The following is a 21,312-nucleotide window of genomic DNA, read 5'->3' as shown; positions in this document are numbered from 1 at the left end:
TTTTTATATATATTCTGCCTTTTGATCTATCCGATTGATCTTCTGCCCCAGATTTTCATAAGCGCTTTTTGTAGAAATACTAGTATATCATGTTGGATATGTTATGCTGTGCCTATCTTGTGATAACTTGACCATTCCAATATGGCAGTTCTGCTTTTGGATGGCGCTTGATGACCTTTGGTTGTCATGGTGGCCATTATGCATGCAGCTATTTAGTGTACTAGACAAACACGCAGTGCACTGGATTCTCTGGGCAGATACTGTTAAGATTCCAACATCTAATGGCAACATTAGGGAACATGTGAACTTCTATACTTTGATTGATTAGCAAGTGGTACTAGTTAGTTTTTTCCACTATACCCAGGATATATGTTGTTGTTAGTGCTTTAAGCCAATATTAATTCCATATTGTTTTTTCACAAGTTGACCTAAATTTGAGGATCTTGTGAGTATTACATTTATCACATTATTTGAATTTGTATATTTAGGGTCCTCAATTTTAATTGATTGTGGTTATTCATTACTGTCTTTCACAGGATTAACTCATTCTCATACCGTCCAATATTTTGTATGGACAGTGGTCATATAAACACTAAGGTTCATAGTCTTGGCATGCTTTTTAGGATTTGCTCACTATGATTGGTGGCAATAACAGCATGGTGCTTGCCAAGAAGTTGATGAGGTTTTCAGTTCTGGTGAGGTGTTTGATTTCACTAGTTATGTTATCTTTTGTTGTTTTCTCGCAATTTGTGGTTTTGCTTTCTTGCCGTGTGCTTGAGTCACACCTTGGATTCACCACTGGCGTACTTCTTATCTGCCTATTTTGCTTTCTTTTATTGGTGTATATCGATTACTTGTATTATTCTTTGCATTTTTAAGCTTCATTTGTATTCAAAGGTTCTAATGCACATATGCAAAGCTTGACATTTTGTTCTGAGGTTGGTCTCAAACACTTGTTACACGATTAGAGACTGAAATGTCAATGGATTGACCACCTCAATTGCTAACTTAAATAACTTACAAGCATCTCCTCAAGAAAATAAACTGAAAAACAAAGGATAACAAAACACTAGGGTGACCCCGGTCTGTCTGGGATCACTATTTGGACCACAAAAATATTTTTGTGATCTATTTCTGACAGACTGATAGTGTTATTTGTTTTGACCCTAACTACATGAATTTTGTGAACGTGTATCAAATAAATTGCAGTGTGTGTTGTTATACTAAGTAGTAATCCTGCTGTAAAAATTATTGAGGTTTGCATACTTTATTGATTGCCATTCTGCTATTCATTGCAGTGTATAGTGTGGAGTTGATATTCTCCCTGCATCCGCTAAAAAACAAACTGAGTTTCAGGAGGAATTTTCTCTAATATATGTTCATACCTAGTCTTCTGTGGGATTATTGGGTTGCCCTATTGTGTGGAGATACAATTGTGTCTTATTCTAACGTGGTTTACTGTACAGGAAGAGGCTTTCCATGGCCTTCCTGAAACTATTGTTCGCATTCTGTTTGCCATTCTGACTTCCTCGAATTTTCTGCACATGGTCTCTGTGTATGACTGAGGAAGAAAGTCATGTTTGTAGTTCTAGAACACAAGGGGGCTGCCATTTGTGGTTGCCTTACAGATGGATGAATGTATTAGATTTGTCATAGGTCATACTGCTACAGTTATATAATCTGCATCAAATATGGATAAGAAAACGTTTAGAGAAATACCTCTTGCTGAAGTCCTCTATTTCGGAGTACCTTTGCCTTAGGCTGCTGAATAAGAGTACAGGGGGCTTATTTACAAGCCACTTGCTTGGCCGTGCACCACTTTCCCCATATAAAATAAGCCCTAGTAGTATTCTGCCTTACTGAGCTGGTTTTGGACTAACCACTTCAAAAGGGGAACCCCTAAGTTAATAGAGGTAGAGCAGCAGGGGATAAATCAAAAGTAAACAAGAAAGAGTCTGCTGTACCTATATATTTTAACAACACGCATTTAAGTCATTTTTTAAAAGAAAACCACTCTATCTAGACCATGCATATAAATTATGCCACGAATCAAATTGCCATATTTGTACTTTTTTTATTTTCAAATTAATTGAAAGAATCTTTTTTTTGAATGCACAAATCATATGTTGAAAATACGGTTCAACTAACAAAGGACATAATGGTCCTATGAACAATAATGCCCATGGAAAATCTAAGACATAAATTATTCAAACATTCTCTCTCATACTTAAATCCATTCAAACCATGACAACATACCACACATACATCCTAAAATCTGGAAAGTGAACAATTCTTTCGTAGGTGTTCCAAACAGGCAGGGGAGGAGAGGTTTTTGTAGTTGAAATGGCAACAAATCGCTGCTCTAATTTGGCGTTGAACCAGCTTCAAAGTAGCAGTGTAGATGGAAAAGGAACAAATTTTCCATTAGGTCGTAAGGGTTGCCTGACATCATAAAGGAGGACGGTCACATAATCCTTCGTCTCGTTTGGATAAATGGACGTTTTTGATGAACAAAAAGCGGCTAGGTGTGCTCTTCTCCCGGTTGGCTCCTCTTCAAGGGTGGAAGTTTGGAACACCTACGAAAGAAACCTTCGAACGCTGGCCCCAGATCTACAACCCCCTCTTGTGGACGAGCTTTATTTCATCTCTATGCTCGCCCCCTTTAAGAATTTTTAAAGTTGATCTACTGGATCCACCAACACTTTCTTTTTTCTTTATGGTCCCATGGAAATCGTACACGAATAAGTTCACGCCCTGAAGAAGGTGTTACCCCAGGAAAGGGGGTGTCACACCGAAACGCGCGTCGGCGTCTTGAACCGATTTGTTCGTTACACAGATTCATTGAGACTTTACAATTCCAAAAGAATAACCCCTTGTTCTTCTTTTTTCCCCCATTGGATACCCTTGACTGTAAATCTCTACCTACAATATATTAATTTGTGTTTTTTCATGTAAAAAAGATATGCCAACCACGTTGGGCCTCTGAATTGTTCACTTTTTTAGATTTTAGGATGTATGTGTAGTATGTTGTCATGGTTTGAATGGATTTAAGTATGAGAGAGAATGTTTGAATAATTTATGTCTTAGATTTTCCATGGGCATTATTGTTCATAGGACCATTATGTCCTTTGTTAGTTGAACCATTTTTTCAACATATGATTTGTGCATTCAAAAAAAAGATTCTTTCAATTAATTTGAAAATAAAAAAAGTACAAATATGGCAATTTGATTCGTGGCATAATTTATATGCATGGTCTAGATAGAGTGGTTTTCTTTTAAAAAATGACTTAAATGCGTGTTGTTAAAATATATAGGTACAGCAGACTCTTTCTTGTTTACTGGTTTTGGACTAAAGCAGAGGGACAGGAGGCATCCAACTGGCTTTTCTATGTGTCCTCCTACAGTCATTAGCGCACTGATTGAATATTACTGCCATGGAAAGACAATAAATAGTGCGTAACATATAGATGACACTTGGAACGAACCACACAAGGCTAGTTAGGGACAGTTATAACTATTCCTGTGGGAAAAACAAAATAAACTGGAGGATTGGGCCGTGCAGGCGTGAAGAATTAGATGAATGTATCCCAATGCTGATATTTGGAGACCGCTGAAGGCTCACTGGTGAGTGGAAATCGCTGTACCATATCATGGAGACTAAAAATATGTCTAAATCGAGCGGTTATAATTCATAACTGATTACTTTGTCGAAAAGGCGGGTTAAGACAAGATATAGAATTAAAATACTCATGCTCAATGAATTAATAAACTCAGAACAGCGCTAATGACCTAATGAGAGTAGATTAATAAGTCACGCTTGAGCACTTTTTAAGAGAATTCTGAACACTAGTTTTACAAATGTTGCTCATAAAAAAATGTAGGTCCACATTTATAAAGCCTTTGCTTTGTCCTTGTGTCTCACAAGGCGATGCAGGGATAAGGCAAAGGCTTCAGTAATATATACAATGCTACGCAAGAGGCCATTTGCACAGCCTTGCATGGCTTCGTAAAGAAATGAAGTACAACACAGCTGCTATGTTACATTTAAATTTGGGGAACGTTCCAAGAGTGGAGCATAGGCATTGTCATGCATCCGCCCATGGATTTTAGAAAATTCCCAAATGTTTTAAAGCTGGTAAATGAGAATGTGTCAAAATGCTACACCTTTACATTTGAGGCTTAACAATGAGGCATATCTGTATTTCTTCTTGCTATTTCCTATTTTCACATTTGCTGCATTCTGAAGCAGAGATAGAAAGTGGAAATTGCCTCTACGGATTGTTTGTGCGCTGGAAGATGCCTTTTCCTGTACAAAAACTGTCATGCACTCACCTGGTCCCAACTGCGGAGACGACCCTAGAGCCAATGCTGGACCTCCTATCCCTCCTGAGGACAGGACATGCCAAAGGAACCAAAACCTTACAGTACAAGCTGTTCCCTGGGGGTAGCAGGTTGGGATAAACTAAGAAAAAGAGACTTGCAATACTGGGTCTGCTCAGCAGCTTGGTGATAATGCATAACAGGGTTTTGTCGCTCCAGATATCTTCTGTGTATGCGAGGTAGATACGCACGCGACCTGAGCCGCTGGTCTTGCGATGATGCAATACACTGGAAATAACAAGAGGACACAATTACCATCAGTACACTAACAGGCCTCTAGATCCAAGGGCCATGCGTTGATTTCAGTTACATACACTTACAAATTTCGCCAGCAGCATGGCATGAGAGCAGAATAACCAAAATCTCAATTTGGAGTGTGGCACTTCCAAGGACAACACTTGGAATATAGGTTGAAGTTACTGGCACTCCCAAAAGTAAACTCGGAACACAGGTTGGAGTTATTAGCACTCTCAAAGATAAACTCAGTGCACAGATTTAGGTACAAGATTCATTCAGGAAAGGCGTGGAGGTAAAGTCTATAGCCTTTGAAGACTCTGGTGCTTGATCCTGCTAACTCCTATAGGAGGATTAATGCACAGTAACCAGATATGAAGTACTTAGCCTAGTTCTTCCACTTGACTGAAGTTATAAGAAGATCTCGAAGCCTTGAACCATGGAGTCAGAGGGGGCCCAGAGTAGTTATGCAGGAGGGAAAGAGGAAGAAGACGTTGGGGGAGCTGGAGCCACGGGAACCACCGTTCACTATGGACTTGAAGGAGACTGGAGAACTTCTTGATTCCGGTAGGATTCTTCAGGTGAGTAGGAAGGGAGAAGCTTGTTTCGAAGGGAGTGAGGCCAAGCAAAGACTTGAGGTTGGGTGTGGGTTTATATACCCTCTCAAAGGCTCAAAGGAAGTAGCTAGATCATGCATCGCAGATGGAACACGTTGACACATGGCGTTTTGGAATGGTCTCAATCCCTAGAGAAAAACTTGTGTTAGTACACTTGCTTTGACCTTAAACGAAGGGCAGGTGCAATGTGAACATCAGAACTTACAACAGGAAATTAATGTATCGGTCTCGCTTGAAGATGGAAAACGGCATGAATATCACACACGCCTAAACACATGTAAATAATTATCAGGAATAATCACAATAACACAGTTTGTGCATATCCACTTTGCATTTTATTTGAATTACTTCATTGAAATATATTCATTTTTTCAAGAGTACAAAAAGGCTTTTTGCGATAGGTTAAATATATACAGTGCTCATGTGACATATGTGCTTAGTGAAAAAATTGGTGCAGTATATACAAGGTGGTTCAGGATTTATGTACAAGGAAAAGGACAACATTTCTGATGGCCAGACTCATAACCATGATACCTACTGGCTGCTAATGCTCCTCTTGGTATGCAGGGCCTTGGTTGGTCTGACAAAAGAAGTACTGGAATCTGGTGGCGGATGTCCTCAAAACCACTGAACACCCCCTTTTCTCATTCAAAAGTGGAAGAAATATCAGAGACAATGTAGTCAAGGCCTATATTGAACCACCTAAGCCACCTAACTTGAAGAATCAATTGGGTCTTCCTCCAATAATTGGACACCACAAATGTGGCTCTTGCACAGCTTGTCCACTTACTGTCGAAGGGGCAATGTTTACACACAACAATCAAGTACACAAGTTGCTGGTGTTCACCAACTGCAACATCATCAATGTAGTGTACATCATTATCTGTCCGTGCAATACACCCTATGTAGGGCAAACCACACAAAAGGTGAAAACACACTTCCTCCAACATATGAGTAGGATCAGGTGCAGAGTACAGGGAGCCCCTCTAGTGGAACACTTCATCACACACAACCAACCTCCAGGGAGCATCAGATGGAGGGTACTTGAGAAAATCTGCCCGCATCCCAGGGGTGCGTCAATCGCAGCTGCTTTGAACCTGAAAGAGTGCAGATGGATCCATTCCCTCAACTCGGTGGTGGCAGGCCTGAATGAGCATGAGGAAACTGCAAGACAAATGGGGCAGTTATAAAGGGTGACACCCTAGGCAGCCATTACACACACCATTGCACTTAACATCACCTTCCCTTCAACATGACATGCTTGACAGTTACACAGCACGAATGATGGTATACAAGTTCATGCATTGTTAAGTTTCATGGTAACACATCCTACTTTGATGTGATTAAAAGTATACTTTAAACTGTATGTATATGTTCCACATGGGGCAATGTACCTTGTTAAACGCTTTTGTGGCTACTGATATCACATATGAAGTGATTTTAATCCTAATTTAATTTATTTTGTACATTCCCCTTTGAGTAATCCACTGATCATAGCCACGGGGCACATAATGAGATCAAGAAGTGTACTACAATATTATTCCTTACCACGAGATGCACATGTGTACTTCAAAATGCTTCCTTACTGCATAAGGCTACTGTGATGCCCTAATGTCACTGGCGCACTCTAAGTACAATTACCACGAGATGCACATGTGTACTTCAAAATGCTTCCGCACTGCGTAAGGCTACTGTGATGCCCTAATGTCACTGGCGCACTCTAAGTACAATTAAGTTGGTATACACACAGCAGCTCATGCAACAGAAAATCCTAGGCAAGGGAATTTTGGCACACCGAACTCAGTACTAATCGATTCCCATGGTTGCTTAGCAACCGAGCCTCACCGGACATGCACGCCGCCAGACACGCCGTTTTAAGGATGACTGGTCGCTCTTAGACAGTAGGATTCAACCACAGTGTTGTAGCAGGACTGAGGCCTGCTCTTCCGTTGCTGACCTAACCCACCCGTCAACTTAGACCTGAGGTGAGCCACTGTAGCGCGTTATGTGCGTATACTTGGTAGAATTAACTTTCAGAAAGATATCCACACTCCAGCGATCGTAACGCGCAGGCGGCATTTACTCGAACGCGGCCGAGTTTGGGAATCAACCGAGACCACGATTACATGATTCACACGGCGGGCTTATAATGTTGCACTGAGACTCTTTAGACACCGTATTATTCACATGGGCACTATCCCCTTAGGATAAACCTTGCGGGTGGTTGTATAACACGGCACCCAGCCTTTCTAGACACCATTATTCACATGGTCACCTTGCAGGTCCACTCGCTAAGACTTGCAGAACACGAGAGTCGTTTAAGTTTCTCCCCACAGGGTATCCCGTTGCACTCAGCCTCTTTAGACCCCACATTATGCACATGGGCAATTCCCTCCGGTTTTAAAATTTGCCGGTCCACATGCTCAGGCACCCGTTAGAAGCGGGTTTATCTATTCAGTAGACGCAGCCCAATTTCCGATTACCTTAACCGGGCAACAGTATTAACGTAGATTCCTCCCTCAAACCCCCCTACAGGGCAGTGATCACCGTGTTGCACCTGGCAGCTCAAATCGTTTTTAACTGCCACATTGAGCCACACCTTTGAACACCAAGACCATGCTGGGTTATGCTTGAAGGTTCTCTTGATCACGGGCACCATTTCATTTTGATCACGCAACAGAGTATTTACATTTTTTTTTAGTCGACCGGGTAGTGCTCCCCACTGACGCACCGTACATCATTCTATCTTACAGCTAACCAATCGCCAAGGTCCCTGAAGAATCGTCCAACAGGCACCACTTATAGGAAAACGTAGCCAGAATACGTTCTGGTCTGGACTAGGTGAGTGCTCCACCTTAGTTTCTTCCCTCCTTTTTTCATCACACACCGCTTACTTATGCGTTCCACATGTCTGACATTCATGTGTCATTTTGTCCATAGGCTGTAACCAAATAACCCCCCCCACACCATGTCCTGATGAAGACCCCTAGTGACTACCGAAGAGAGCACACCGTGGGTCGAAACGTCGACGATAGAAACAAGGCTCAGACCAACCAAGGCCCTGCATACCAAGAGGAGCATTAGCAGCCAGCAGGTATCATGGTTATGAGTCTGGCCATCAGAAACTTTGTCCTTTTCCTTGTACATAAATCCTGAATCACCCTGTATATACTGCACCAATTTTTTCACTAAGCACATATGTCACATGAGCACTGTATATATTTCACCTATTGCAAACAGCCTTTTTGTACTCTTGAAAAAATGAATATATTTGAATGAAGTAATTCAGATAAAATGCAAAGTGGATATGCACAAACTGTGTTATTGTGACTATTCCTGACAACTATTTACATGTGTTTAGGCGTGTGTGATATTCATGCCCTATGAATATTTGGGTCATGCGACACTTGGTGCGCTGACAAAATAACTCTTGAGAACCCGACAGAACCATTTTTTGTTAATAAACGTTATACCCAGGTTCGGAGGGACACCGGGTCGCCCCGCTTTGTTATTGAAGATGGAAAACTACATAAGGACCAAGTAACAGTGAGTGCAAGGCATTCCATTGGCTCATTGGATTCTGGGTAAGCTTGCAGAGACTAAAGGGGGAAAACACACCAAGGCTTAGTAACAAGGGGTGCAAGGTGCTCTAATGGGTACATGAGTCTTGGGGTGGGACAAGCTAGTAGGGAATCAAGTTTACTGGAATTACAGGTTATAAGGGAACACTTGCAGGAACGCAAACACTAAGGAATATCAATATCACTACTGTGCAAGGGTGCCTGTCTTGGAGCTAGACAGCACACAGTGAGTCAGTCAGTTCAAGAAGAAAGCAGAAATTCTCCCTATCTTTGTAAGTAGGGAGCATTTTTTCTCTCTCCCTTTCACCCAACACAATGCTGCAACTTTGCTTGCTGCCCTACAATGCATGAATTATTGGTAAAGGTGCCCCGTAATGTCTACATTAACTCTACATTCACCCAAGAAAAGATGTTGCCAACTTTTGTGCAAAGATTATGGTTCTCATAAAGGTTGAAGAAAACTTAAATTTTCTTTGGAAAAATCTGTGTGAGTGTTCACATTTCCTACTAAAAAATAGGAACCAAATGTACAAAAAGACGTTTGTGATTGCAAAGCCTGCATTTCACAAAATCACTGGCATTGTGTCCAAAAAATCCAAAGTAGCAATTTACAAAATGTGCACTTCAAGTCCAAAACATCTCTGTGGTGTCTTGCCATTCAGATGATGAAGTGGAAGTGAGGAAGGAAACCCTCGCCTTCATTCAATTAACAATGACGCATATTAATAGTTTGGAAACAGGCTGTTCTGGAGGTGGTATGGATTCATAACATGGAATTTGTCCATGATGACTGCTTCCATTTTAAGAACAATCACTGTGGGGTCGAGGAGGGAAAGCTATTGGTCCCCTGGCCCAATATCTACCAAACCCTCACACCCACAGTTTGTCTTAGAGCATGTTATTTATCTTTTCTGATTGAAGTCCATGTGCAGGAATGGAACATTGGAGATAATCGGATACAAATGTCATCCTACAGTTGAGAATGCATAGATAGAGGTCTGCTGTCCCTCACAATCATACCTTCCTGCATTTACAGGCGTTCAGTTGAATTCACAAAATTTAGTCCTGCCTCATTAGTCCTCCCAAATTCTTCTGAATGGCCTTTTGCACTGCTGTAATTTTGTATATCTGTTGCAGTGCAAAATGAAGGTGAGGCTGCAATGCAGTTTGTGCAAATTTATCATAGTGTTGCATAACCTTTAGTCACTCAACAGGGCACAAGGGTGAGGCAACACAAAAGTTAGATTTATCAAGACACGCAAGGCCACCTTGCTGCATTGCATTACCCTACACCAGAGAGGCTTTCCATGAATGGAGCATGGGCGTTCCCATGCATCCGCCCATTGATTATGGCAAATTTCCTCATTTGAAAACACAAAATGGGGGGCATGGTGACATTTTAAAACCAGCAGATATTCACTCCGAAATAATAAATACTACTCACACCAAAATAACTGGGTCTATCATAAAAAACAAACTTGAAACATCGACAGTCAGGAAAGTGTTCCTTTAATAGGATGAAATCCCTCAACCACCAGAGGTGTCATGCTTCATCATAGAAATTCTCCTCACACCATGATAGCAGATCACGGTGTGGGCTACAACTTCCTCTCTAATCAGGAGGTGCTCCTCAGATGTTTTAGTACGTGGCAACAATCCCTATGGAGTCAGCTGTGTTGCAAACAATAAATGCTGTAAGTGACGTGGTTAAAACTAACTCCAAAACTTGAGCTTTACCATTGTCTGTCTGGGTCAAGATTAAAACAGGTGAATAACCTTGGCAGGAGTCAGTTAACCCTGTCTATTTATCTCATGGTCAACATGTTTCTGCCACTAGAACCCTCACCTTTGTTGGGAAAACTCACTTCTGCTTTCAATTAGAAAAGTCAAATAGTGCATAGAATGGAAAAGGAAAATTCAAAAGCATAAAAAGTAGTCACCAATAACTCATCATTGGTTCCACTTTTTAACCACCTGTAGAAACATATACACATGGTCAAATAGACATATAGGATACAGAGAATGAGTGTTAATAACACCTAGCATATTACAGTGCCACCAACGACCCAATTGAAGTACACACATTTCACCAGTGTGGTGTCCAACTAGAATCCAGTGTCGACACACATGGTAACGCGCAGGGTTACCCTAAAAGTTGGGTGCTGAATCTCAGCTCAGATGCCCTGGCAGTAGGCTCAGGTTGCACACTATCATGCATGTAAGAGCATGAGGTGTGTATAAAATTGAGTTATTGAAAAAACTCATATGTGTGTAAGAACAACCAATAGCTCAGGTTTTCATCTGTATGATGATGTATACTGAAAAACGCCTAATCGCCAAGCATACTAAGCAAAATCATACCACGACAACCAAATGACTTTGGGCATAACTTTGGTTCTGCCTCTTTAAGTATAAATAAACAGTAGCGGTAAAAACAAACAACTCTTAGCCAAAGAAAATGTGATGTCAAAGTGCGCAGCCATGTCACTACCTCAAGCTGTTCACTCAAGTAATGCAGTGCAGGGTAGTCTGTAGCTATGGAACTAGAGGGAGCAGTGGCTCTCAGTTAATGCATGTGATGGGCGGAAATGCTCACCGCGGTCGCTGCATGCTGGGCGCTTCATCAATAAGTGGGAGTGTAACCATGGTGCAAGCCCATTAATTACAAAGAAGTACTACTGGGCCACAAGTATAGGAGGGAAAAGGGAAAAGCACAGAGGGGATTCGCCCCACCGTGCTGCTACCTCAAACTAGCTGTATGGTGTATTGATCAAGTCCACTCAGTTAAGATGATGTAAGGAGGTTTTATTGAAGATGGTACAAGATCACAGGAAAATTAGAACAAGACCAGAGGGAGACCATAAGTAGATCAGATAAAGACTAGAGCAAAACCCCACCAGGAGCAGCCAGCAGGCAGCTCAGCCCAGTCAACTGTCATTACTCTCTGCAGATTCCCAACATTCTGACAGCATCATCATATTAACATTCCACTAGTGGTAGAATGGCATTGCATTAGGATAAGCAGGATATAACATATCCCCCTTTCTTATACGGGAAAACAACAAGCTAGAAACAGAAGAGGAGAACATGAGAAAGTGAAAGCAAAAGGATTAAACAAAAGCAAAGACCAACAATGAGAGAACATCCATCAAAAGAAGAGCAGTGTGAGAACAACAATAGAAAGAAGAGCAACAAGAAATGAAACATAGAAACCATCCTCCCTTCTTACACAATAGCGAAGAAGCATCAACGTAAGAGAAAAAGATAAAAGAAAGCACAAAAGACTTCCCCAAAACGCACCTACTAGCCAGAACAGGAATGAAATGGGGCTGAAAAAGGAAAACTAACAGAACACAGGGCTACAGGCTGTGACAAACCAGAGGAAAAACGACAGAAAAGCAAGGTAAAGTCCAGTATCCACAAGAGACACGAGAAGAAGAAGACAACAGAAATGAAGAAAAAAGAAGGAAAATGAGGAAAAGTATACGGCTAAACCTCACCCTTCAGATACACCATCATCAATACAAAATTTGCAATATAATGTAAAGACAACAGTGCATAATAATAATAATTCAAACTATATGTGAGGTTCGGGAGGACTATTACCCGAAAACACGCCCTAGAAATATAAGGCAAAACAACAGTAACAGATGGGGCTAAGACCCCTATGAACCTAGTCCTTGTAAAGTTGACAATATGTAAAAAAAACAAATATGGATAGGAACCCATATGGTAAGAACAGTAACAAATATGGGTAAGAACCCATATGGTAAGAACAATAAGCGTTTGGGTAAGAACCCACACTACTGCAATAGGACTGTAACCTTTGCATGGGTACACCCTGTAGATGGGTACAATTGAAAGCGTACGGGTAAGAACCCACAAATTGATTCATGCGAAAGGACTGTAACCTTTGCATAGACGCACCTTGTAGACAGGTACATTAAAAACGTACGGGGAAAAACCCGCAAATTGATTCATGCGAAAGGACTGTAACCTTTGCATCGACGCACCTTGTAGACAGCTACATTAGGAAACACACGGGTAAGAACCCGAATACATGAGTAGAAACACATGACTAACCTCATGAAGTAGAGATACGTAAAAAAAAATTAAATAAAACTGTGTGCAAGAGTACAGTGAGCAGATGGGACTTAAAACCCATTGCTGGCAAATGGGACTAAAACCCATTGCAGTCCCTGAGTAATGAGATAAGAAACATGCAAAAAGAACAATAAACTCATGGTAAAACATTTGTAAAAGAAGCAGAAATGTAATGACATAAGCCTGTGCAACACGCCGGTGAGCGACTACTCACCCGAGAAACAAAAGTTAAAAAAAACAGCCAATATGAAAAAGGACTCTGTAAAAATAACGCAAACGTTGAAAATTGCAGGTATTTGAAGAAAACTTTGCTGCCAACTCACGTGGGACTTTGTGAGGAAAAATGGTGTCTATGAACATGTACAAGCAAAAACATCTGAATCATCACACAGCACCATGAGTAAAATATAAAGTAAAAGACACTGGGGTGCCTGTCACCGCAAAGATGAAGGACAGGCATTCATGAAATCCAAACTGAAGAACTTGAAGAAGAACCAGATCCCAGAGACTTGGAAACAGGGGGAACAATCCAGGAGAAGCGACACCCAATGATGTTGAAGAGCTTGTAACTCACCACACAAACTACAGCAAGGTCCAGAGTGATCTGAAGGCGAAGTGAAATCCACAACAGAGACTGTCACGAAAACAGATGAATAAATAAGAGGTGACAAACGACCTGCACTCATGAGGCTGGTGCCGATTTATGACAAGCACGTAACTTTATTGCACGCACGGCACGTGGTTGGCAAAGTACAAACGCGTACAATCCAAAACAGCTTGCTCAAACCTGTTGCAGCTTCCAACCCTAAGATGGCGGCACGTTCAGGAGACGCTGGCCGAGTGGCTCACGGCACGCTCTTGTTGCAGAGTGTCCACCGGCAGCATTAAGACTTCGTAAGAACGAAGACGTCATGGCGATCTGTAGCTGCTTCGTGCCACTCCACGAGCTTGGTAAGATGCACGAGCTGAATCAAAATTTGAATCTTAGAATAACGGTAGTACCTGCCGGCCTTCACGCAAAATAAGAAACTCAGGAAATCGTACAATATACAAAATGATGGGAATTCCTCAATCGATCCATGTGCCCTTAAACAGGTTGTCTCCCAAAACGGCAAAACGAATCTACAGGTCCAAGAGCAAGCAAGACAAAAAACATTTCACAGCAGACTGTTTTTCCCTTAAACGCAGAGGACAAATCAATTAACTTCCATTTCATGCTAATTTTAACTTAAGGCACACACGAAGGGAGCGGCTGCAGGTTGTAAGCCACATTACAAGAAGTTGTCAAAGGTTGAAGCACAAGAAACATCAATAAATGTAAGGAGTGTGAAGCGAAGTAGGAATGGCAGTCTCCATCAAAGGTTGGCTAGCACACATATGAAACCGCATACTTCTTTACCAGACAGTGTAGACAACAATGCGTGGCACTGAAGACAGACGTTGTTGAAAGGCAGGCTTACCCTCACTGAAGGCACAGCACATAGCGTAGACGTTGGCAAGCAGGCTTACCCTCACTGAAGGCACAGCATTTCCCCAGACGTTATTAGGCTAACCCTCACATGAAGGCACAGCACAAAGCAAAGACGTTGAAGATGTTGGCAGGCTTACTCTCACTGAGGGCACATCACTTGTGCAGACAGAAAGGAACAACTGGCAGACTGCTGTGGGCGACCGATGGGAGGTCACTGGTGGGGTCAGGATGCCAGTTGAGGTACCTTGACTTGAGTTGCAGGAGGTTCTTTATTTTAAAATACTTGAAGTCCTTGAAGAGGTGACAGAAACAGGTTCTTTACATGATCGTCGCCAAAATTCTGTAGGCAGCTCAGCCCAGTCAACTGTCATTACTCTCTGCAGATTCCCAACATTCTGACAGCATCATCATATTAACATTCCACTAGTGGTAGAATGGCATTGCATTAGGATAAGCAGGATATAACATATGGGTAGTGTATATCTGAGTTAAAATGTATCTACAGAGACAGCTTAGGCAAATAAAACTAAATTGCAATGTGTTACCTGTCAGCAATTATAATTGTATGGGCAATAGACAAACTTAAAACAGAAAATCCTGTGGAGCGGAGCTCCAACTTGACACTTACGTCTAACTGGCCACTTTGGAGTCCAAAGCTCGCCAGGATCGAGGACACTCACTTTAAGGGCGCAGTGAGGTAATTAGTGAAACGTGCTCATCGTGCACCGCTAATGATGATGGGGAATGTGGCCCCACAATTAAGGTCAAGGCAGCCAGTGCAACTTGCTCATTGTGCAATACTAATGATGAAGAGTAATGTAGTCCCATAGTTTAAGTGTGAGGCGAGACAGTTAGTGCACCATGCTCATCGCGCAGCATTAAAAATGAAAGTTAATGTAGTCCCTGACTTATTTACAGGTAAGTGGGCTTCTGCACCTTGTAATAAAGGTGAAAATAAACAGAAGTGCATACTGTTAAAAGGATGTTCAGATTTTGAGAGTGGGATCTAATGAAAATACTGAATATTGGGAGAAGCTCACAAGTCAACACCAGGATATTGATGGGACAAAATGTCAAGGACAAAATATAAAAAATAAAATTGCAACAGGTAAGTCTAGACTTTCCTTACCTGAATTTACATATATATACCTTGTCAATATGTATCTTCAAGGTCAGTTGATGCTAAGTTAGGAATAGTAAGTCTATACTTCCCTATATGCACTTATCTTTCTATGTTTTATCCTTGATATTCATGTTCCACATATTCTGGGGGTTGATATTCACTAGCACAACCACCATACTTTGAGAAAAGAATATAACTCGCAATATCTGGTAAATAAAAGGAATATTTTAAATATTGATACAGAGTAAAAAACAAAGGTGCTACTACCATCTTCTCAGGCTGAAACATGACCTCAAGGATTTTCATCGAATTGATACTGCAGATACAAGGGGCAGATTTACTAACATTTCACACAACACATGCAGCAAGGCAAATGACTGTGCTGAGTTGTGTGAAAGGGAGACATTGGAAAGGCTCCATATTATCAAAAACATGGCTTGTTTCAGCTACTTCGTTGCACCGGCACACTGTATACTGCACAGAGGTAGTGTGGGCACTCTTGTACCATGGTGCATGGCTGCCTTCATTACAGGCAGGATTCTTTTTATATCGGAAGGGATATCTTCCTGCAAAAAAAAACAATCCTTAGAGGCAGTTTCCTTTTTCTATGTGAGGGCCTAACACAATGAAAAAGGAAGTAAAAAGGAGAATAAAGATATTTCTACTCGTTAAGCTTGAGTCTGAGAGGTGTACCATTTAAACACCTTCCCAGGTGTACAACTCTTTGTAAATTAGGTAATGGACCAAATTCCATGGTTGAATGAATGGTCTTACCCATATTCAACCAGTGGAACACCTCCTTGCTGCAATTTAATGGAAAGCAGAGATATCCTCTGCCTTGCGTTACTTTGGGTTTACTAAACCCCTCAGAGCCATGCAAGGTGGCTTTGCATGGCTTAGTAAATCACACCTGTTGATCTGTGTTGCCTTGCGATTACTTTCATCATGTAAGGGCAATGCTAGCTCTTTGTAAATCTGGCCCAAGATTTCTAAATACAGTTGGGCACTATGGCTGATGGTATTGTTTGGAGTGGTGTATGTGGCAGTGTTTAGGTCCTCTTTACATTCCATATGGGGGTCATCATTTTGACTCTAATGTTTGTAAACAAAACTAAGTCAGACAAATATTTAATTAAAAACACTGTTTTCCAATGGCCTTTTCTGAAATAACATATAAAACTTCTTTTCAAACATCCCTATTTTTTCTGAGGATTTTCTAAGCTCATAAAACTGCCTTATTATCAATGTCCACTCCAAGCTTTGCATCAATATACAAGATGTTCAGCAGACTATGTTCCCAATTCAACTTTCTGATGCCATTCTCAGCTTTTATGGCTTCTCAGAGCATTCTATATATTGGGGTGACCATGAACTTTTATAGTATGTCAGTAACTCAAGGTATGAGTATGTTGAGTCGACTTCCAGGTCTTGATTATTCGACTGAAACTTCACATTGCCCCTTCACATGGAAACCTTCCCCTTGACCACCTTCATAGTTTTTTTCATTAATCTTTAACTTGTTTTCATTACAGCACTGCTCCATGCTTACCAAAATACCACAAGCTGTGGTAGGGCTGCACGTGCCTGTCCTATAGAAATCAATAATCCATGGATAGCATGCCAGCATTCTATCCTTTTCAATTTTTGGAATGTCTACTATAACTGCTAGCAAAGCAATAAACTAGTCTAAAAACATCCCTGCTTCACTCATCTGCTTATTTCCAATATCCTATTACTTGGGCATTGTTACTCCGCTGTGATTTAGATGGACTTAGAAAGCACTCGTTTATGATCCTGGTCCTCATTAATGGCGCTCAATAGTGGCTCTATTTTTTATTGATTTCGACTTTCTCCATAGTAGCATTCTACAACAGTAGTAAAGTCCCGACTATTATCAATAGAAGGACATTTGGCTCTCAGTGCACATTGGGAAATATTAATATCTTCAACTTTGTAAATTATTGCCACTTGGATGTGTATGGCTGCTCACATTCCATGCATTGTGATGGCAAAAATGATCACAATGCAAGTGTGCCTACAATTTCAAGTTGCAAATGGAGGGAGTGTGTTTTGGGCACCAAGACTTCCTTTTGACCCATAATGGATTGCAATGTGTATACTGTGATTAATAATGGAAACTATGCATAGCAAATCCCTTTGGTGAATTGTAAATTGGATCTTATAAGTTATAAAATTAGTTGCACTGTATCAGAAGGTTGGTTTATAATTTGTTAGAGGTGAACACCTATCGAACAATCTCTGCTCAACACCTAGTAGCTGCGGTACAAGCAACAGGCAATTCCCCAGAAAAAGTGTATTAGGTTCAAGGAGTAAGAACAGCATTATAGCCAGTAACATGGCAAAATAAAATTTCCAAATCAATATAGCTAAATATGGAAAGTTTAATATAATAAAAAAATAGGAGGAGGACTTTTATAAAGTTACTTTTCCACAAATGTTACCAAAATCTACTTTCTACAGTGAAATAGATTTTTAAATGTAGGTGGAAATACATTTTAAGGACAGTGCTTGTACTTCTGACACTCCTAGACAGGAAAGTTGATTGCATCCATAGCTAAGGTCATTCATTTAAAATGTAGCTCTACCTTCACAGTGAAAACAGCTTGCTCATAATTGCTGAATGCGATGGCATACTTTTCCCAATTTCTGGTATGTTTCATTTTCACATATGTATTCTACCCTGAAAGATAACAAACAAGTCACGCATTATATGTTAGGGCTGATTTAGCTAATATTTGAAACCATATATTTTTTCTACATAGCAAAGACACTTTGGGGGATATGTACAATGAAGTGGCGAAGCGTGTCGTTAGCCTCCTGGGCTTAACGACACGCTCCGCCACTTCGGAAACGTAAGCTGCACCATACTTACAAGAATGTGGTGCAGCCTTGCGTTTCGCCCTGCGATGGCGCTAAGTTTATCAAATTAGCGTCAATGCAGGCACCCTTTCCCCAGAGTGCAAGGGTGTCTGTGTGTAGGGGAGGATTGGTATGTGTAGGAAGGTGTCCCTTCCTGCACATAATGAATCCTAAAATACCATTTTGCAACTTTAGTGTGTGCTGCTTCATGCAGCACACATGAAAGTTACAAAATGGCATTTTTTTAAAAGGTTGGTTTATGTACAGGAAGGGACACCTTCCTGTACATGAACAAACCATAGCATTTTGCTTTTTCCATGTGTGCTGCACAAGGCAGCACCCATGGAAAAAGCAAAAAACGAGGAGAAATAATGCATTTCTCCACGTTTCGCCAACTTAAGACCAGGATTTTCCTGGTCTTCATTTTGGCTCTGCCTCCTATGTACACCACCTTTGTACATAGGGGTCAGCAACAAAAACAATGGGTGTTGCGGTGGAACGACCACCACAACACCCACTGCAAGCCCCTTTCATGCTAAACATAGTGTGAAAGGGTGCCTTATGTACAAGGCAGCGTTAAGCCACGTTTAGTGGCTTAGCGCTTCCTTGTACATAAGGCAAGGCCCCTATCGCCACGGGAACCTCACAAAAAGTGATGTTCTCATGGCATTAGGGGCTTGTACATATGCCCCTTTGTCTTGCCGTGTATCACTGCAATACTTTTAAGCTGGGGCCTAGCCAGAACAAAATGGTGCACTATAAAGCCATATCTTTTTTTAAATATCTGTGAATGGTGCAAATATACACTGTAGCCTACATATGACATTGACCTTCTATGCCTCAAGAAAATGTCTTCTTCCATCTACCATGGCCTTACTCAAAAGTTAAATAAGCCAATTTGGTGAAACAAACAAACATTACATGCTTTAGAGAGGATGCAGTGGTACTGTACCATGTTTTAGCAGTGGCATAGTGCACAGAGTCGTAAAGCAAGGCCAGACTGGCTGTTCCAGGAATTGGGAGGCTGAAAGGGTAGGGGAGAGCTTTTGTTACTGGGGGTAGGTTTTGCAACAGTACAGCTGTTTTAAAAGCACTGCAGACGTCCTTGTATATCCAACAGTTTTCTGGCAACAATAAAAATGTGGCAATATAACTTTGGTGATTAATGTACCTGATGATTGGAGTTTTGTCCAGTGGCAGCTTTGACTTATGTAAGGGAGGGTAGAGGGCTGATATTCCTACTGCAAAATGTGCATTATGCAGATCAAAGAACAATATTTTATATGCATAGCTAAGCCGGTTACTGCTTTTGGCAGAGAGATCCCTTTGTTATTGTGTAGTTCATAAATTACAGTTGTAATCTAGGTTAGAAAGTTGTTTTTCCCAGTCTTTTATTCTCCTAATTTTGCTAAAAAGTTTTTTTTGGGGTAGAAATACATTCTTATTAGTTAAGCCAACCCAAACCACTGTGTTACATTCCGAATCCTGAGTTTGTGCTTCCCCAAACCAAGCACTCTTAAAAAAATGCCTCGACCAGTATGGATGACTTGTGAATCCTACACCTTGTAGTCCCTTTGTCTTATGTAACATTTTATATACACTGATATACATACACATTAATCATTGTCTCTGTATGTATGTGTGATGTAAAATGCTCTTGCACCCATATGAGAGGCACTATAAATCAAATGAAATATATGTAAGAGAAGGGGTATGGAGAGATGAGAGGCACTGTTGGAGGGTGATAGTGATTGGAGAGCCCCAATAAAGATTGTCGTATCTCTGTAAGGCCATCATGTACTATGCTTTAAAAACAAATACAATCGAATATATAATGAAAAATCTGTTGTAGAATGCACAATTTCAGCCATTTTTCCCCAAATTTTCTCCGAGAGAGAACCTCCCAACCCCCCTTGTAGTGGTCAAGTTCCCTGGCTGCGCTAGCTCTCTATACACCCAATGTGGGCTGGTCTGGCTAAATCTGCCATTGCTGCTTTGGGTTCCCAGTCCGGCCCTGCCATAAAGTCAGCAAAAAGAAGCGAAATAACATCCCAGGGTCAAACAAAATAACTCAAATTCACACAGATACAAAAACACTCACTCTACTCAGTCCCTGCAAATAGGGAATATACGCACACTAGTTCTATTACTAAAATTCCACCAGACCCAAGAGTGTAATATCAAAGGACATTATTCATGAACATAAAAAATCATGTTTAAAACATTTCCTATCGCAATAAACACTACCAAAATCATGTAATCTCTAGACAACATAAAAAACTGTTCATACACAATGCAATGACTCAAGAATACAGTGAGAACTAGTTGGCTGCTTCCATAAAGTGAATGTGTGAATCATGTGAACAAAATATCTACTTACAATGGCATCACATTACATACAGAAAACATACATTAAAAGAAAATATTAATTACAAACAGGGAGGTCCTATTGCACAGTTTCAGTACTGTTACACAGCCTGATACAACTTTTGACTTAGAGTTACTATTTTTATTATCACTTCTCATTTATTTTAGCAAAAATCCCTCTCGTAGTTGAATTCAGTAAGAAAAACAACATTAACGCGTTCTGGTGGTCATGGACTTATAATCCCCACCTTCTTCAGGACAACAAAGTGTATGAGGGATTGACAACCTCCCTTACAGATAAAGTTACTTGCGATCAAATCTAAAAAGGGAAGAGAGAAATATACAGAGATACATTTTTAGTATACACTTCCCCCATTCAGTGTGCAAATTTATATAAAAAACAATACTCTCTCTCTACATTTTTCAAGATTTATATAAAAGGAGTTCTAAACTTGGACATAAATCCCCCCAAGCACAAACAGGCTCAAATGTGCCATCCAGGGCATCTCTAGGATACAATCATAAGGTCTGGTGGATCATACTTAATCAATCATG

The sequence above is a fragment of the Triturus cristatus genome, chromosome 2_2 (genome assembly GCF_964204655.1).
Source record: "Triturus cristatus chromosome 2_2, aTriCri1.1, whole genome shotgun sequence".
Taxonomy (NCBI): Eukaryota; Metazoa; Chordata; class Amphibia; order Caudata; family Salamandridae; genus Triturus; species Triturus cristatus.
This window is presented reverse-complemented; position numbering follows the sequence as displayed.